Source organism: Bos mutus, chromosome 5 (assembly GCF_027580195.1).
Source record: "Bos mutus isolate GX-2022 chromosome 5, NWIPB_WYAK_1.1, whole genome shotgun sequence".
NCBI lineage: Eukaryota > Metazoa > Chordata > Mammalia > Artiodactyla > Bovidae > Bos > Bos mutus.
In genome coordinates, this window is record NC_091621.1 from 22,289,214 (window position 1) to 22,310,506 (window position 21,293).

Here is a 21,293-nt window from a genome sequence, read left to right on the forward strand (position 1 = left end):
ATATTTAATAGTTATTAATATTTATGAGATATTGTTCTAATCCATTTGTTTTATCTCCACAAAATCCCTATTAGATAGATAATATTAGTTCCTATTTTTGTCCCCATTATACAGAGAAGACACAGGAAGGTTAATTAAATTACCCAACGTCATCCAGCCAGTAAGTAGAAAGCCAAGATTCAAACCCAGGTAGTCTAGCTCCAGACAGTGTGTTGAAAAGCGGAGATGATATTCTGCTGACAAAGGTTTATATAATCAAGGCTATGGTCCTCAGAGTGGTCATGTATGGCTGTGAGAGCTGGACCATAAAGAAGGCAGAGGACTGAAGAATTGATGCCTTGAACTGTGGTGCTGGAGAAGACTCCTAAGAACCCCTTGGATAGCGAGGAGATCAAACCAGTCAATCTTAGGGGAAATCAACCCTGAATATTCATTGGAAGGATTGATGCTAAAGCTGAAACTCCAGTATTTTGGTCATCTGATGCAAACAGCTGACTCATTGGTAAAGTCTCCAATGCTGGGAAAGATTGAGGGAAGAAGGAGAAGAGGGTGTTAAAGGATGAGAAGGCTGGATGGCATCACTGATGCAATGGACATGAACTTGGGCAAACTTCTGGAGATGGTGAGAGACAGAGAGGCCTGGCATGCTGCAGTCCATGGGGTCACAAAGAGTCCATGACTGGGAGATTAAACAACAACAAGAGTCTAGCTCCAGAGGCTTCAGATTTAACTACCACACTTGACATTGAAAATATAAGCAGAGATCATACACAGAAAAAAGCAGTGAAAAAAATTCACACTGTAACTTGAGTAGATCTTTGGATGTCTGGAATATTAAGTGAGCTAACTGTAAGAATTAGGATGTTCCACAGAAAAGGAAAAGCGTAAAGAAGGATCAGGAGCAAGAAGGCCAGGGTGAGAAGTCTTGGTACTCTTCCACTAACAATGATAATAGTAATATTTCAGGCACTGTTTATATGCCAGGAGGTGTGCTAAGTGCCTTCCATGAATTATTTCATTTCATCATACAGTACCTTATAGAGGTAGATATTCTTATTTTTCTAATTGTTATTGGGAACTCAAAATTCAGTATTGAAGGAACCTCTCTATGGTCAGAGTTGAGATACAACTCTTAGTCGTTACATCATATTCCAAGAAAATTGACCCACTGGATGTGGGTCAATAAACCCAAACTGGATGATTTATTAGCCATAAAAGGATTATGTAGCACTCAAGAAGAGGTAATCATAGCCATATCAGTAAACTTGAAGATAGGGTTGTAGAAGTCAATCAGAGCAATGAAAAGAAAAAAGAATTTTAAAAAGTGAAGATAGCTTAACGGGACTTACAAAAGAATATCAAGCTTACTTACATTGACATTGTAGAGGTCCTAGGGAAGAAATAATGACTGAAAACTCACTGTTTATAATAGCCAGGACATGGAAGCAACCTAGATGTCCATCAGCAGATGAATGGATAAGAAAGCTATGGTACATATACACAATGGAGTATTACTCAGCCATTAAAAAGAATACATTTGAATCAGTTCTAATGAGGTGGATGAAACTGGAGCCTATTATACAGAGTGAAGTAAGCCAGAAAGAAAAACACCAATACAGTATACTAACGCATATATATGGAGTTTAGAAAGATGGTAACAATAACCCTGCGTACGAGACAGCAAAAGAGACACTGATGTATAGAACAGTCTTATGGACTCTGTGGGAGAGGGTGAGGGTGGGAAGATTTGGGAGAATGGCATTGAAACATGTATAATATCATGTATGAAATGAGTTGCCAGTCCAGGTTTGATGCATGATACTGGATGCTTGGGGCTAGTGCACTGGGACGACCCAGAGGGATGGTATGGGGAGGGAGGAGGGTGGAGGGTTCAGGATGGGGAACACATGTATACCAGTGGCGGATTCATTTTGATATTTGACAAAACTAATACAATTATGTAAAGTTTAAAAACAAAATAAAATTAAGAAAGAAAGAAAGAAATAATGGCTGAAAACTGACCTTCCCTGGGGAAGATCCAGGAAGCCTAGAGCGTTCCACTGAAAGGAACCCAAAGTCCCCAGAAGGTTCATTTTGTCAAGTCAAGTTGCAAAGTCCCTTCCCATGTGGAAATTCTGTGTTTAGTGACTTGTATACTTGTTGCTCTTCTGGACCTCAGCTCTGTTGTTTCTGACAGAATGTAAGATAGTATGGCACAGGGATTCATAGCTGGAGCTCTAGAGTAAGATCTGTTTGCATTTGTCCACTTACTAGCTGTGAGATCTTGAGCAAGGTAGGAAAATTACTAAGTTTTAACTCTCTAAGGCTTTGTTTCTGCTACCAAAAATTGATAGTTCTTTAGGACTGTATAGATGATTCAGTGATAGAATGTGTAATGAAGTGTTTAATAGTCTTGTAATAGCTCAAAATATGGTAGCCAGTAATAATCATGATAGGAGTAGAATATTTCATAGAAGTTCAAAAAATAAGAATCCTAAACTGTTCCAAAGTATGACCTAAAGTCAATATTTTGCTCTTCTTGGAGTTTCTGGGGTTGGTGAACCTCTGCATTTAACAACAGCTTCTGAATGAGGGAATGGCCTCTAGATAGCAGTTCTTTGAAATCATTTACTCACTGGATTTATTTTTTAGTTACTGTAACTGAACTACTGTCCTACTCTATTAGAGTAGTAGTAAGTCTTGACAGGGCTTCCCTCATAGCTCAGTTGGTAAAGAATCTGCCTGCAATGCAGGAGAGATCTGCTGGAGAAGGGATAGGTTACCCACTCCAGTATTCTTCAGCTTTCCTTGTGGCTCAGCTGGTAAAGAAACCGTCTGCAATGCGGGAGACCTGGGTCCAATCCCTGAGTTGGGAAGATCCCCTGGAGAAGGGAAAGGCTACCCACTCCAGTATTCTGGCCTGGAGAATTCCATGGACTGTACAGTTCATGGGGTCACAAAGAGTCAGACACGACTGAGCGACTTTCACTTCACTTCACTTCACAGGTCTTGAAATCTATTGTACATATAATCTGGAGAGTGCCTTTAAAAGGCAGATTTCATCGTGAAAGTTGCTCAGTCCTGTCTAACTCTTTGTGATCCCATGGACTATACACTCCATGGAATTCTCTAGGCCAGAATGCTAGAATGGGTAGCCTTTGCCTTCTGCAGGGGATCTTCCCAACCCAGGGATCGAACCCAGGTCTCCCGCATTGCAGGTGGATTCTTTACCAGCTGAGCCACAAGGGAAGCACAAGAATATTGGAGTGGGTAGCGTATCCCTTCTCCAGGGTATTGTCCCAACCCAGGAATTGAACCGGGGTCTCCTGCATTGCAGGCAGATTCTTTACCAACTGAGCTATCAGGAAAGCCAGATTATGACATCCCTTATATGTGGACTCTAAAAAGAAATGATACTAATGAATTTACTTACAAAACAGAAAGAGACTCACAGACTCAGAGAATGAACTTGTGGTTCCCAGGTGGAAGGGATAGTTAGGGAGTTTAGGATGGACACGTACACACTGCTATATTTTAAATGGATAACCAACTGTATAGCGCATGGAACTCTGCTCAGTGTTACATGGCAGCCTGGATGGGAGGGGCATCTGTGGGAGAATGGATACATGTATATGCATGGTTCAGTCCCTTCACCATTCACCTTCAACTATCACAGCATTGTTAACTGGCTGTCCCCAATACAAAATAAAAACTTAAAAAAAAGATTTCAAGGCCTACCCCAGATATTCTAAGTCAACAATTCCAGGTTAGGGGCCTTAGAATCTGAAATTTTTCCAAGTTTCATGCTGCAAATGCTGTCAATTGTTATTTCATTCTGTTTTATTATTAAATTATATTAATCAAAATTATAGTTTTATATCACACATCAGTAGCTATTACATTGCAATTATGTTATTCATTGCTTCAGAATTTATCATTGAAATTCCAATTAACTTGTGATACTTCAGCTGTTGAGCTTCCCAGGTGGCACAGTGGTAAAGAAGCCCCCTGCAAGTGTAGGAAATACGAGAGATGTCAGGAAAATCTCCTGGAGTAGGATATGGCAACCCACTCCAGTATTCTTAACTGGAAAACTCCATGGACAAAAGAGCCTGGTGGGTTACAGTCCGTAAGGTCACAAAGAATTGGACACTACTGAGCAACTGAGTACACGCACTTAAGCTGTATTATGAATTAATGTCAGCTCACCATACTTAATTTCTATCTATTGTTATAAATAACACAAATTCACAATTCATAATCATCAACAAGAAGTTTCTGTTCTTAAGAAACCCTAAATCATCTGCAGTATGACTTTAACCCTACTAGAAAATGTCCTATTGAAAATCATAAGGTCTATAAATCATTAAATGGCTTTTTTAAACTTTTCCTCCAGCTAATAGTGTGGATCATCCCCTTCTGAAAATCTCTGTTTAAAGGCATACACCATTTTATTGTGCTTCACTTTATTAAGTTTCATAGATACTGCATTTTTTACAAATTGAAGGTTTGTGGCAACTGTGTATCGAGCTAGTCGATTGGTACAATTTTTACAGTAGCATTTGCTCATTTCATGTTTCTGTGCCACAGTTTTGTAATTTCCATAATATTTCAAACTTTCATTATTATTATTGTATTTGATATAGTACTGTGTGATCTTTGATGTTACTCAGTTCAGTTCAGTCGCTCAGTCATGTCTGACTCTTTGCAACCCCATGAACCACAGAACGCCAAGCCTCCCTGTCCATCACCATTTTGGAACCCCCCAAAATAAAGTCTGACACTGTTTCCCCTGTTTCCCCATCTATTTCCCATGAAGTAATGGGACCAGATGCCATGATCTTCGTTTTCTGAATGTTGAGCTTTAAGCCAACTTTTTCACTCTCCTCTTTCACTTTCATCAAGAGGCTTTTGAGTTCCTCTTCACTTTCTGCCATAAGGGTGGTGTCATCTGCATATCTGAGGTGATTGATATTTGTCCCGGCAATCTTGATTCCAGCTTGTGCTTCTTCCACCCCAGCATATCTCATGATGTACTCTGCATATAAGTTAAATAAACAGGGTGACAATATACAGCCTTGACGTACTCCTTTTCCTATTTGGAACCAGTCTGTTGTTCCATGTCCAGTTCTAACTGTTGCTTCCTGACCTGCATACAAATTTCTCAAGAGGCAGATCAGGTGGTCTGGTATTCCCATCTCTTTCAGAATTTTCCACAGTTTATTGTGATCCACACAGTCAAAGGCTTTGGCATAGTCAATAAAGCAGAAATAGATGTTTTTCTGGAACTCTCTTGCTTTTTCCATGATCCAGCAGATGTTGGCAATTTGCTCTCTGGTTCCTCTGCCTTTTCTAAAACCAGCTTGAACATCAGAAAGTTCACGGTTCACGTATTGCTGAAGCCTGGCTTGGAGAATTTTGAGCATTCCTTTACTAGCGTGTGAGATGAGTGCAATCGTGCGGTAGTTTGAGCATTCTTTGGCATTGCCTTTCTTTGAGATTGGAATGAAAACTGACCTTTTCCAGTCCTGTGGCCACTGCTGAGTTTTCCAAATTTGCTGGCATATTGAGTGCAGCACTTTCACAGCATCATCTTTCAGGATTTGAAAGAGATCAACTGGAATTCCATCACCTCCACTAGCTTTTTTTCGTAGAGATGCTTTCTAAGGCCCACTTGACTTCACATTCCATGATGTCTGGCTCTAGGTCAGTGATCACACCATCGTGATTATGTGGGTCGTGAAGATCTTTTTTGTACAGTTCTTCTGTGTATTCTTGCCACCTCTTCTTAATATCTTCTGCTTCTGTTAGGTCCATACCATTTCTGTCCTTTATCGAGCCCATCTTTGCATGAAATGTTCCCTTGGTATCTCTAGTTTTCTTGAAGAGATTTCTAGTCTTTCCCATTCTGTTGTTTTCCTCTATTTCTTTGTATTGATCGCTGAAGAAGGCTTTCTTATCTCTTCTTGCTACTCTTTGGAACTCTTAGCAATAAAGTATTTTTAAATTAAGGTATGTACATTGATTTTTAGACATAATGTATTACACACTTAATAGTCTAAGTATAGTGAAAACATAACTTTTATATGCACTGAAAAAGCAAAAAGTTCACGCAATCCTCTTTATTACCCTATTCACTTTATTGTGATGGTCTGGAACTAAACTTACAATATCTCCAAGATATGCCTCTATTTCTCTTCATAGCTAATGTTTGAGCAGTTACTTCTCAAGATACCTCCTGAGGCACTAGCCCGAAATGGCCCCTGACTTGTGGTTAAGAAAATTGAACCAAAAAGAGATGAATTTTCCCAAGGTCATAAATGAGTATTTAAGCTGACCTGCCTCTTGAGAAACCTATATGCAGGTCAGGAAGCAACAGTTAGAACTGGACATCGAACAACAGACTGGTTCCAAATAGGAAAAGGAGTACGTCAGGGCTGTATATTGTCACCCTGCTTATTTAACTTATATGCAGAGTACATCATGAGGAATGCTGGGGTGGAAGAAGCACAAGCTGGAATCAAGATTGCCGGGAGAAATATCAATCACCTCAGATATGCAGATGACATCACTCTTATGGCAGAAAGGGAAGAGGAACTAAAAAGCCTCTTGATGAAAGTGAAAGTGGAGAGTGAAAAAGTTGGCTTAAAGCTCAACATTCAGAAAACAAAGATCATGGCATCCGGTCCCATCACTTTATGGGAAATAGATGGGGAAACAGGGGAAACAGTGTCAGACTTTATTTTGGGGGGCTCCAAAATCACTGCAGATGGTGATTGCAACCATGAAATTAAAAGACGCTTACTCCTTGAAAGGAAAGTTATGACCTACCTAGATAGCATATTCAAAAGCAGAGACATTACGTTGCCAGCAAAGGTCCGTCTAGTCAAGGCTATGGTTTTTCCTGTGGTCATGTATGAATGTGAGAGTTGGACTGTGAAGAAAGCTGAGCGCCAAAGCACTGATGCTTTTGAACTGTGGTGTTGGAGAAGACTCTTGAGAGTCCCTTGGACTGCAAGGAGATCCAACCAGTCCATTCTGAAGGAGATCAGCCCTGGGATTTCTTTGGAAGGACTGATGCTAAAGCTGAAACTCCAGTGCTTTGGCCACCTGATGCGAAGAGTTGACTCTTTGGAAAAGATCCTGATGCTGGCAGGGATTGGGGGGAGGAGGAAAAGGGGACGACAGAGGATGAGATAGCTGGATGGCATCACTGACTCGATGAACGTGAGTCTGAGTGAACTCCGGGAGCTGGTGATGGACAGGGAGGCCTGGCGTGCTGCGATTCATGGAGTGGCAGAGAGTCAGACATGACTGAACAACTGAACTGAACTGAACTGAACTGAAGCCAGTATTTGAGTCCAAAATAGTTTGATTCTAAATCCTGTGCACCTGGTTTTGACGTGATTGGCTTTTAATTCCCTTCATCTCACTCTGACTCCTCTTTCTTGGCTCTTCTTTGAGTTGCAACTTTAGTTAGTTCTCCAAGGTCTGTCTTGAACTATCTCATTTTTATCATCTAACTCCCAACAGATGATCATTAATCATTTCATGCACATTAGCAGGTACACTGCTTCTGGTTACCTATAAGTCTTTGTGGACTCAGCTTCTGGGTATCTATTTCACACTTCCTCTTTTATTTTCCCACACTATACTAGGTCACATTCTTATTACTACTCACCAATATTTAAATAGCTTCCTGGTTTCAGCCCTCCAAATTTCTTCCATTAAACACACCATCACACTGTTACAAGTTGGCTCTTCATAAAGCTTCCAACTATGTCTCTTCCATTCAAAAAAAATTTTTTAATAAAATTTATATCTTTAATGATTCTATTGCCCAATGCATTATCAATTTGTCTTGAAGATCTAGAAAGTTATCTTCCATCCATCCCACCTCAAAATCAGGCCAGAGGACCTGATTTTCTTTTGAAACAAAACACATCCCCTATTTTTAATCACCTGTTTTGCTGAGATTTACTTCACTTTTAAATATACCTCATTTCTCTGACACTCTTATAGAGTTGGGAAAAATGAAAGAAAGCAGAAAACTCAATCTTATCAGATCAAAGGGAATCTTAGGACTTCTACTGCATAAGCTGGACTCTCTTTTGTTTGGGGCTATGATAATATGAGGCTTAGGACTCCTGTAGCAATTTTATTTCAGTCAAGGGAGCCCACCTGCAGATACGGCACACACAGAAAAAGCAGGACTGAAAAATTAGAATGGTGATAGTATCTGAGTCCTAAATCAAGCTGAACCTGTATCAGGGGGTCTCCCCCAGGACCATTCAACTCACTAATTTTCATTTTGGTTTAGGTCAGTTGTGTTGGGTTTTGAACACTTGGAAGATTGGTATTCCTAACTAACATAAGACTGCTCAGAAAAGTATTAACATATCAATCCCTAACTACACCTGTGTTCCAGTTACGTGGTGGTTCTTCATTCTTTGTTTTGTATGCTTCCAACTTTTCCAGTGACCTCCCTTTCTACCTGCCTCTCACATTCTTCAAGCTGCATCCCAAATATTATTCTTTCCTAAACAATCAGTAATTGTTTTACAACCATTTTTAAGCCATTATTCCATGTACTGGACTAAAGATTTTCCAAATGATTTCACTCAATCTTTAGCAAACCAGTGACATTAATCTTCTTATTCCCAATTTAAAAATGAGGATATTAAGGCTCAAAGACTCCACCTTATCTGCTCTTATAAAAGGGAGGCAGTTGATGTAGCAATGAAGAGCCCAGCTCCTGGCTTCAAATCTTGGCACTTTCTGTGTAAACTTGAACCAGTTGCCTAACTTCTTCAACTCACAGCTTTCCTCATCTGTGAGTTTGATATTATAATAATATTTTGGAGTCAATAATAGGATTAAAAAAGTAACACGTGTACAATGTTTAGCATAGTGCAGCCAGGTAGTGAATATTTAATAAATGTTTGATTATTACTATTATTCCATTAATAAGTGTTGGAGCAGAAATTAAATGTCTGACTTTTTACTAATCATTATCTATACCACTAACCTTTCTTTAAATCTTTTCTTAGTCTCCCTTTTCAGAAATGATCTATATCTCTTTTGTACTTCCTTAATATATTTGTTGTTGGTGGAATTGTTTAGTTGCTAAGTCATGTCTGACTCCTTTGCAACACCATGGACTGTAACCCACCAGGCTCCTCTGTCCATGGGATATCCCAGGAAAGAGTACTGGAGTGAGTTGCCATTTCCTTCCCCAGGGGATCTTCCTGATCCAGGGATCAAGCCCACTTCTCCTGCATTGGCAGTCAGATTCTTTATCATTGAGCCACGTGGAAGCCCAAAATATCCATAAGGAACACATTTTTATAGAACCCACAATGAAATGACAATACATAACTGGCTCTGCAACACCGTTAGTGCTTTCCCCCACTAAATGCTTTGGCAAGTTCTCCCTTTATTATGGTAAGATTCATACTCATGTGTTTCTTAACTGGCTTAAGTCTTTGGTTATCTTCTTTGAAACTATGGACTTCTTAAAGTGAAGGCTTCTGTTACTTTTATCTTTCTACTCTTTGCACAGCCACACATAAGATACTGAGTCAATAGCGTTTGGTTGATTGGGGTGATTATTAGCATATTATCAAACAGCTTCTTCTATGACAAGGAAATTCTAATTTTCTTAGAGTAAAAGCCAGTATAAATAGAACATTTGATTATTGCTACACTCTTCTGAATACTTTTAGTGTTTCAAATGATTACAAAAAGCACTAGAGAATAATTGGTATAGTTATGCTCTATGAGCATAATTCCTGAACAAAACTGATCTTAAATATTATTAAGGTTAAAGCTATATTAAGTTATTTTTTAAAAGGTAATGGGTTTTGAAGCATTGAAAAAAAATTGTTGCTATAAAAGGGTGTGGGAATGATATGAGATAGCATCCATTCTTAACAATTGATCTTTCTAAATTATGTTTACTTTTTTTCTCAAATATAATTGTAGCCTTTCAGTTTCCATAGGATAATGTCAATTACATACATTTTAATCTCTTTTAAATGACTTTTTAAAACCACACAAATCAACAAGGTAAGCAAGTAAAATCACCCATTGCCTACTGCACAATTAAAAGATAGAAAATACTACAAATTTATTCAGTGTACACCTATGTGAGGAATTAAACATCAGAGACCGGCAGCCTTGTCCTAGAGCCCACAGTTGGCCTAGGAGTGTAGGGGTTGCAGAATCTAGAAGCCAGTGCAGCAGAGTCAGGGTTGTAGTCATGCTGGAGCAAGGGTCACCAGTGAGGATACATTCGGACCTCCATCCTTCCCACAAGAAGAATTGCTCTGAGTTGCTGTGTGGTGTGGTAGTAGAATTCTGGCTACTGAGGAAGGAGGGCAGTGTGGTGGGTGAAAGAAAGGGGCCTAAAGTCTGTAGGGTGAGACAGGGCACCCTTGGGAAGGTTTCACTTCTAGAAAAGAGGGGAGATCTTCAAGAGGTGGTCCTTGTAGGCTTTGTGAAGAAAGGAGGAAAGAGTTGAAGATACGGACCCCAATGAAACAAAATAATATCAAAGAACCAGCAGAAGAGAGATTACCTCCTCCACAAAGTAGTCACCATTTATTAAAGAAACTGCTCTTTTTCTTGACATAACAAAAAAAGAGTCCTCTTGAACTAAGAAGCCAAGGAAACCCCCTGTAAATACAAAATTAAGACTGTCTTTGCAATTTAAAGAGACCAGATGACTTTTTTTATTATTATTTTGAGCAAGTGAATGGACTATAATATGCTGTGGGTCTAGCCCTGGTCTCATGAATCATTCATAGAAGGGAATGTTCATCCCCCCCAAATATATTTTAAGCAACAATGGAAGACAAAAATGTAGTTGATTTTCTTCTCAGGAGTTCTACTCATTCAGTATATCAATTTTCATAGAGTAATGTAACAAATGTAGTTTGCTGAAAGCAAATCAACAATGTTGAGGTTAATCACAGAAAGATTATCTGTCTTGGCCATTTCTAGATTCAATTCATATCTGTATTTTTAGCTTCATGACTCCAATACAGAGATGAAAGTAAAAGTGAAGTCGCTCAGTCGTGTCCAACTCTTTGAGACCCCGTGGACTGTAGCCTACCAGGCTCCTGTGTCCATGGGATTTTCCAGGCAATAGTACTGGAGTGGATTGCCATTTCCTTTTCCGGGATCTTCCCGACCCAGGGATCGAACCTGGGTCTCCTGCATTGTAGACAGACACTTTACTGTCTGAGCCACCAGGGAAATACAGAGATACTTGTTCACAAAAGTAGAATATAGAAAATTGTCTTTAAAAATCTCATTATCAGCTATCTCAGAATAACATTACTTCACATATATTATCCTGCAAGCCTTCACTTGTCAATGGTGATTTTAATTTATTCTCTTAATGTAAATCCTTTTAGTTCAATTTAAATTAGTTCTGTTGTATTATTAAAATCTGCATTAAATCAATTTTTAATCCAGTTGTTACTGAAATCACCATGAGAATATTTGTTCATTGTTTATTTACTACCCTACTTGCCCTTAATTATAAGTTGCTCTGTACATTAGTTCCTAAAATGCCTGTGGTACAGATTCCTATAATGCAGGCTCCTGAACATGGTGTAGCTCTGACAGTTCTGACCTTGTGATGGTCAATTTTCCCTGTGCTGCCCTTTGATTCAGCTATCACAAGCCTTTGTTCTGACAACAAGCCTTAAAATCTTTTGACCTTGACTCTCAACAGAAATGAAAACAGAAACACCAAGGTAATTTTGAGCACTGAAACTTTATCAGGGTGTTCAGTTATAAAGTAGTCAACCAAAAGATCCAGAATGTATATCTTTATATATTTATATGTGTATATTAGATTAATCTATGACTCTATGTCCCCAGCTTGAAAAATTCTTCTTATTAGAAAGACATTATGTATTAGGAAGAAGAGAACATCATAATCTAGAATTAGTTATAGCAAGTTCTCTAAACTCTCTGTACCTCTCAGTTGTATCTAACTCTTTTCAACTCCAGGGACTGTAGCCTGCCAGGATCCTCTGTCCATGGAATTCTCCAGGCAAGAATTCTGGAGTGAGTAGCCATTCCCTTCTCCAAGGGATCTTCCTGACCCAGTCATCAAACCCAGGTCTCCTGCATTGCAGAAGGATCCTTTACCATCTGAGCCACCAGAGAAGCCCCTACTCTATCTATACAATAGATGAAATGATACACATTGTACCTTACCAAGATGAGAGATGAAATGACATAAAAATTCAAAAAATGGTTTTGTGAGTTTCAATGTAAATAATGTAATAATGCAAGTGGTATTAACTGATGCCTAAGATTTTGATGAAGCTCAGATTCTGAGTTTATTATTCTATCATGAAGCAAGACTTACTCAATTCAATCTAAATTTTATTAGTCATTTGAGGAGAAGAAAATTTTCACCTAGTTCATCATTGTATTTCAAAGACATCTTGAATAGACAGCATATGTAAATTATTCATGGAGATACTCTATTAGCCCACTAAAACTTCCATTGATGAGCACTTTTTATTTCTTTCAATTGCTTAAAACTTGCTTAGATGTTTCATTTCCAACTGGAAATGCAAGAACATTTTCTCAGAGTAGCACATACTTTTTTGCATTTAAATAAAAATCCTCATTAGTTCAGTTCAGTTCAGTTGCTCAGTCATGTCCAACTCTTTGCGACCCCATGGACCGCAGCTCGCCAGGCCTCCCTGTCCAAAAAGAGCCTCACATTCAGTTATAATTCTATGTACAGGCAAGGAGATGATCTTTATTTTACCTCAAGTTCTATAACTTTGATTCTTTTTGTCCAGAACGTCATTCCATGTCTACTTAGCCTTATAATATTTGGTCAGTTCCAATTTTTTGTGAAGATAAAAGATCTATACTTTATCTGCAAATCAAAACAACGGGATACCACCTCATACCTGTCAGAATGGTTATCATCAAAAAGACCACAAATAATAAATATTGGAAAGTTGTAGGAAAAAGGGAACCCTTGCACACTACTGCTGGGAGTGTAAGTTGGTACAGCCACTATGGAATACCAATATGGAATACCAATAGCCAGTATGGAAGTTCCTCAAAAATCTAAAAATAGATCATATGACTCAGCAGTTCCACTTCTGGGTGTACATTCAGGAAAAAAAAAAAAAAAACTAATTTGATAAGATACATGTACCCCAATGTTCACAGCAGCAATATTTACAATAGCCAAGTTGTGAAAGCAACCCAAGTGTTCATCAACAGATGACTGGATTAAGAAGATGTTGTATTTATAAATAATGGAATATTACTCAATTGTAAAAAGAATGAAATGCTCCCATTTGCAACAGTGTGGCTAGACCTAGAGAATTCATTACGCTTAATGAAAACATAGAAAGAAAAACATCATATTAATATCACTTATATGTGGAATCTAAATAATACAAATGAATGTGTATGTAAAATAGAAACAGATTCACAGATGTAGAAAAAAAACGCTTGTGGTTACAAAAAGGGAGAGTGGGGTGGGGAAGAGAATGAGATTAACCAAAAACAAACTACTATGGTAGGCAATTAATAAGCAACAAGGATATACTGTATAGCACAGGAAATGATAGTCATTATCTTATAGTAATTTATAATGGATTTTAATCTGCAAAAATACTGAATCACTATGATGTGCACCTAAAATATTATGAATCAACTATACTTCAATAAAAATTAATTTATTACAAGTTTTATACATTAACTTAATTTGTGCTATCCATGATAAATCCTAGGAAGTTTACTCCAAAGCACATTTTAGTTTCCAGACTTTCCAAAAGAAAAGTGAAATATGAAATTAATTCTAAAACAAAGGAAAATTATCCCACCTACTTTTGACTAACATATTAAAATACATTTTAAGCAAAGAAGAAATTTGATCTTTCTATCACAGTCTAACAAGAAAGAGAATTTGTCATTTTGTTTATAATTCTTTCATCCTATTGAACATCAATTATATTTTAAAACATATAATAAATAATAGAATATGTTTTAAATATATTTGTGCCATATGGAAAGATGGTAACACTTTCTCTCAACAGACTAGGGAAACTTTCAGTAGCAATGTTTTTGTAATAGAGGAAAGCAATTCCAAATTGTTTGATCTCTTAGTGAAGAGCTCTATTGTGCTTCTGTGAAATAATACAGAAGAAAAATTTGAAAGATGAACACAAATCATAAAAAGATGATTATTTAAAAGTATTTCCTTCCTCCTCTTCCTACACCATAATTGAAGAAAACTTTTCTTTCTCTAAGGTCTCCTGTGCTACATCATATAGCTATACATTTCTGTGTTATGCTTTTGATAAGAATATTTTTTCCCTGACTCTCCCTTCTAAACTCTCTCATTTAATATATTGAGGTTTTAGCTCTGCTTTCCTAAAATATCATAAATTTTTAAAAAAAATTGTTAACTCTAGATAACATGTACCAAATATGAGAGCACAGGATTTAACTGATTCTTGGCCATTGACTAGCTGGGTGGCCTCAGACCTCAGTCTCTTCATCTGCCAAGTATAAATATTAATACCTTATCTTCATAAAGATAGGCAGCTGTGCCAAATCAATTCCCAAGTTCTTTCTAACTTTCTAAGTTGTTTTGCTTTATTGTTTCTGGATTCTCTATGATGTTAAGAAAAGATATCCCTGACTACATTAAACTGGGTATGCCAAATATTTTTGTGGAGTAAGGTTGAGGATTAATCCTTTTCTAGTATATGCCCTTCCAGTGTCTCCTTTGGTTAGATCTTTGCATGCATGTTTAATTCAATGCTTTGGCTCTCCAAGTTTTGAGCTTTCTCTAAAGGAATGTTCAATAAAATGTAATTATTTGTATCATTGTATGAATATAAGGCTTATGCAATATAATAGTTATAATTAGTATTCATGGCTCCAAATTACAAGGAATGGATTACTTTCCTGAATTATGCTAAAATTTTGATTAATAATACTAGGGATGGGATGGGGGGTACATAAAACAAAGAAACACGTGCACTAAGAGACAATAGAATCAATCAAAGCACCATTAAATGCAGCAGATCAAAGTATCTTATTCCTATACCTCTTATTCTTTATGTGTATAGATTGGGGGATTCACTTAAAAATTATATGACATTAGGAAAGTGTTTCTGAGATGCACTCTCAGCCACAGTATTATATTTTTTCCATGAAGAGATCTCTTATCATAGAACTAGATTAGTCAGAAAAGAGGACATCAGATACATCACCGTTTATTTTCTTACTGGACTGATGCACCACAAAACAGCCTGCATTGTTTTCATTTAGTCAGATGACCACATGTCACTTCTGGTCTTCTCTTTGAATAAGTGTGTCTTTTCTAAGACTTTCATTTTGTGTATATACCTAAGAAGTTTCTGGGCTGCTGGGATTTTTATCTGAGCTCTTTAGGCCTGTGATGATGAATTAATCTCTTTCTATTCTCTCCCAGTTCCTCCCCCTGCCCCCATCAACCCCTATTCAAACTACCCCTAGTCGTTAGCATTATTGTTATCTGTCTTCTTTCTTTCTACCACTTTATTTTTGTTTCTTAATTTCTGTTATAGTCTATCTCAGAAGCCTTCAGCTCACACCTTTAAGGAGAGTGCACATTTTCTGTGTTCACCTACAGTGCCTACACTGACTCTTCTTGCTGTTCTCTACCTGCCCCAGACAGTAGTAAATGAAGCTTCTGGTCCCAGGAAGAACAGGGAAGAAGATGACTCTCATTTTCCCCAGCTTCAGGTCTAGCTCCATCTCTCTCCATCCACATGGTCCTCTTGCCAAGTAGAAACCCCGCCTACACTTGAGTGTCATGTAGCTCTGGCTCCAAAGAGGCCTTCCTATGGGGCATCAGCACCTCCACATCTACTTGAAGGACTCCAGACATGACGTCCTTTCACTCTCCTTTTATCCTATTCCTCAGCAAAGCATACTCACCTTTCTTGAATCCCAGTCCCTCAGACTCCTGACTGCTCTCCTGATCAAATTTGATAAATATAATTCCTTCTAAGGTTTCAGTAGTTCATCATGACTTGATTATTCATCTTTTGCATTTTAATAGTAACCTGCACCTCTTGACCCTGAAGATGATGGCCCAGCATCAAATCAACAGGAAGGACACTGAGGTGATGATGATGGAGATGAGCGTCAGTGTGTGCAAGTGGGAAGATGTTCATGCGAGTCTTCTCAAAAAGTAAGTCGCATCAAGATATATGAACTTCATTATCTTCATATAGAGAAGATTTTATGTAATATTGCTGACGGTACTATACACTTGCATATTTGAAAAGTTTTATTGATAAAATGTATCATTATAAGAATATGAATAATAGATGAATTGTTAATACCAGAAGCACCTAGATAAAACATACTCTTTGTTCTAAAGCATTACTTAACTTTTCAACAAAGAAAAAGCTGAGCAATTGAGGCAAATAATGTTTCCTTTCTCTGAATGGGCCTTAGGAGAAAATAAGATAATTAGGTGTAATCAAACATCATCCTTCACTCCTGGCTCCTGGTCCAGGTTCTGTTATATATATCAGTCTGCTCCTGATATCATAGGCTTCAGGAACAGAGACCATGAAGAAGGGTTTTTTTGTTGTTGTCATTTTAAATTGATCCCTAATGGAAAATCCAGGTACTGTGCTAGCCTATGCAGGAAAAATCAGAGGATTTTAGCAGAGTCCTTTAGGCATCTGAAGACAATTCATCTCATTACCAGTGGGAAGGCTCAGTCATAGTGAGCCACATTTCCCAGATAGATGAGTTCTGGCAGAAGAGGAGATGGTGGTCGCAGCCTTGCTGAGGGAGGCCAATTAGGAAAGGAACAGTTGTCTCCTGTGGCTGTAAAATATGGACCCCACATGGTGGCTTCCTCTACCTGAGAGATTTTTGCGGAAACACATACAGCTTGAGTGTTATGTTCAGGAGGCGTAACAAACTTCTCCACAATGTCACAGAGATTAACACGCTTGAACCTGCTGTTCAGAGAAGGAAAGGAGGAGTCAAAGGTTTTCAAAGACCCAGGCCCTGAGGTACCACAGTCCCAGTGCTGAGTGGGGAGGTCTCAACCCAGGGGCTTTTGGAAGTGATCTAAGGAGCCCAATAGGAGTTCTTTCCTAAGGGTAAAAGCAGCATCTCAATTATACAGTCTTTGGGATTTTTCCAAGCTCTTCTGGGGTTTGCAGTTTCTAGTGGGAAGAACAGTAATTTAGTTTAATATCATGCAGCTTCTCATCACACAAACTTCCTAGTTTCTATGCATTGTCACTTATTTCAAAAACTTAATTGACCACCATGGTTGTATTCCCTCCAAAATGCTTGCCTTCTGCTCTCTGCAACCTTTGTTTCTTGTAAACAAACTCACAAATCCCCCATCTCTCTGTAGATTGAGGTTGTGTGAAATACTACACAAGAAAAATCTGACAGATAAATGTAGTAGTTAAGAGTTCTCCAGAGAAAGAGAACCAATAGGATGTGTAGATAAAGAGGTTTCCTTTAAGAAGTTGCCTCATGCATTGACGGAGTCTGATGAGCCCAGAATCTGCAGTCTGGGTTGACAGGCAGGAGACTCAGGAAACCAGTGGTGTAAGATATCCAAAGCCATCCGCAGGAGAAATCATTCTTGCTCTCGAGCAGGCTGGGTTTTTTGCTCTATTCAAGCCTTGAACTGATTGGATGAGGCCCACTCCCATTATAGAAACAATTTGCTTATTCATCATTCACCAATTTAAATATTAATCTCATCCAAAAACAGTCTCCTGCTGACACACAAAATTAACCATCACAATGAAGAAAAAGAAAAAACAGTTCTTTTTAAAAAATGTTTTCCTTCATTTTCCCTGTCTCTCCCTTCCCTTAATAACACCTGGCTTTCCCACAATGGAACTGCTGTCCTTGGAACTCTTCTATGGAGATAAGCCATCCCCCTACACACCATGGCCATGGAACTTAGAACAATACTGTCATTCTCTTAGCCACCCAGTGTAACTTCCAGCCTCTTTCCTCCCCCTTTTTTCAGAAAGCCACCTTTCTTCAAGCTTGTGTGTAAAAGTTATGTGTTTATAGGTTATGACATCTACTATCATGGCTGTCACATAACTGTCAATTTCCTGCTGGTCAACCCCTTACATTTATGGAGGGTTCTCACACTGAACTCACAGTATTTCCTCTTCAACTCAGTTCTGCCATAGAGTTGATCTCACTTCCCAAGGCTCTGACTTATCCTTAAAAAAAGTTTCTTCACCACTTTGCGACCCCAGTGGACTCCATCCCTCTTTAGTAATACAACCTACATCCCAGGCCCAACCTTCCCATTGAGCCCTTAAACTGAATTCATTCTCTTTCCTTCACCTCCATTACCCAAATCATAAGAACTACTTTCTACTGTCAAGTAAAAGTACCCAGTGGGAACGACACTTAGGTAAAGAGTATGAAGCAGGTGGACAATAGAACAGAGCAAGAATGGAGTAAGCAAGAAATTTTCTACAAATCGGACTAGTTACCCTCTGGTCAGTCTACTACTCATGAATCAGTTCTCCTCACTTCCACCAAAACACTGATTCAATGTCGTTATACCCTATACAAAATACTTTAGTGGTTTAATAGACAAGTCCTAAATCCTTACCATGGTGTACAGGGGGCTTTATGATCAAACTTCTTCATAAGTCTTCAATATTCAGTGCCTGCTGTTCAGTCACTCAGTCATGTCCAAGTCTTTGCAACCCCACAGGCCAGCATGCCAGGCTTCCCTGTCCTTCACCATCTCCCAGAGTTTGCTCAAACGCATGTCCATTGAGTCGGTGATGCCATCCAACCATCTCGTCCTCTGTCATCTCCTTCTCCTCCTGCCTTCAGTCTTTTCCTGCATCAGGGTCTTTTCCAATGAGTTTGCTCTTCCCATTAGGTGGCCAAAGTATTGGAGCTTCAGCTTCAGCATCAGTCCTTCTGATGAATATTCAGGGTTGATTTCCTTTAAGATTGACTGATTTGGTCTCCTCGCTGTCCAAGGGACTCTCTCAAGAGTCTTCTCCAATACCACAGTTTGAAGGCATCAGTTCCTCAGCATTCAGCCTTTTTTATTGTCCAGCTCTCACATCTGTACATGACTACTGGAAAAACCATAGCTTAGCCTGTGTATGTACTCTGCTGCATATTCAGTGATAAAGACTTTCAGATTCCATAATTAAATTCTCCTTCCTTAGACCTCACTCCTTCGCATGTTATTCCCCATGTCTGGTGTGTTTTCTGTCTTTATACTTCTATTTCCTAGCAAACTCCTCCTTATCCTTTAAAACTAAGGCCAGGGGCTTTTTGTTGCATCAGTTTTTCCTGCACCCCTCCCTCTGGAGCAGAGTCATCTCTCATAATTCCCTCTAGGTCTTACCCTTCCCAGTTTGGGTCCTGTCGCTTTGTATTGCAGTTATTTGTTTGTCTCTGCACCAGTCCCTTCCCCCATAGTCTGAGTTTCCTGAGGGCAAGGTCTGTGTCCTAGTCAATCCTCAGCACCTCACACAGTGAATGAATGTAAAGTCTTAGAACAGAAGCTGGACACTAACATGGCCAGGAGACTCAGAGGCTCCCCAGCCATTGGAAGTTGTCCTTGGACTTTTTGTCACGTTCCTTCTTATTCTGCTTTGTTGTCTTTCTGGCTTCTAATGTCCTTTGATACATCCCTCATCTCCCACTCTGTGTTTTCCCTCTGGATGTACAACAGAACTTAGGTCCCTGAGCTGCTGAGGGCAGCAATTTTAAACCTCTGTGTCCCAAATATGTTGCATCATAGAACAAAAAGAGAGGATGGGGTGAAGTTACAGTGAGCTTGCTGGGAATGCAAAATTAATACCACATGCACAATATGCATGAATCTCAAAAATCACAACACTGAGGCACACAGATAGACGCAAAGATGTACATGTGCTTAGTCGCTCAGTCATGTCCGACCCTTTGTGACCCCATGGACTGTGGCTCGCCAGGCTCCTCTGTCCATGGGGATTCTCCAGACAAGAATACTGGAGTGGGTAGCCATTCCCTTCTCCAGGGGATCGTCCCAGCCCAGGGAGCAAACCCAGGTCTCCCACAATGCAGGCAGATTCTTTACTATCTGAGCCACCAGGGAAGTCCATGAACACTGCAGTGGGTAGCCTATCCCTTCTCCAGGGGAATTTCCTGACCCAGGAATTGAACCAGGGTCTCCTGCATTGCAGGCCGAGATGTACATACATAAACTAATTGATGCTGTTACAAGTTGGGATAGTGGTTCTTTATTGTTCTTCAGGAGTGAGGTGAGTTGAAAGAAACGTAGGTCATTTATTTTTCTGGAATTGAGTTGCAGGAGTTGCTTGTATATTTTTGAGATTAGTTGTTTGTCAGTTGCTTCATTTGCTATTATTTTCTCCAATTCTAAAGGCTGTCTTTTCACCTTGCTTATAGTTTCTTTTGTTGTGCAGAAGCTTTTAATTTTAATTAGACCCAATTTGTTTATTTTTGCTTTTATTTCCAATATTCTGGGAGGTGGGTCATAGAGGATCCTGCTGTGATGTATGTCAGAGAGTGTTTTGCCTATGTTCTCCTCTAAGAGTTTTATAGTTTCTGGTCTTACATTTAGATCTTTAATCCATTTTGAGTTTATTTTTGTGTATGGTGTTAGAAAGTGTTCTAGTTTCATTCTTTTACAAGTGGTTGACCAGTTTTCCCAGCACCACTTGTTAAAGAGATTGTCTTTTCTCCATTGTATATTTTTGCCTCCTTTGTCAAAGAGAAGGTGTCCATAGGTGCGTGGGTTTATCTCTGAGCTTTCTATTTTGTTCCATTGATCTATATTTCTGTCTTTGTGCCAGTACCATACTGTCTTGATGACTGTGGCTTTGTAGTAGAGCCTGAAGTCAGGCAGGTTGATTCCTCCAGTTCCATTCTTCTTTCTCAAGATTGCTTTGGCTATTCGAGGTTTTTTGTATTTCCATACAAATTGTGAAATTATTTGTTCTAGCTCTTGAAAAATACCATTGGTAGCTTGATAGGGATTGCATTGAATCTATAGATTGCTTTGGGTAGTATACTCATTTTCACTATATTGATTCTTCTGATCCATGAACATGGTATACTTCTCCATCTATTAGTGTCCTCTTTGATTTCTTTCATCAGTGTTTTATAGTTTTCTATATATAGGTCTTTAGTTTCTTTAGGTAGATATATTCCTGAGTATTTTATTCTTTTCATTGCAATGGTGAATGGAATCAAAAAATGGG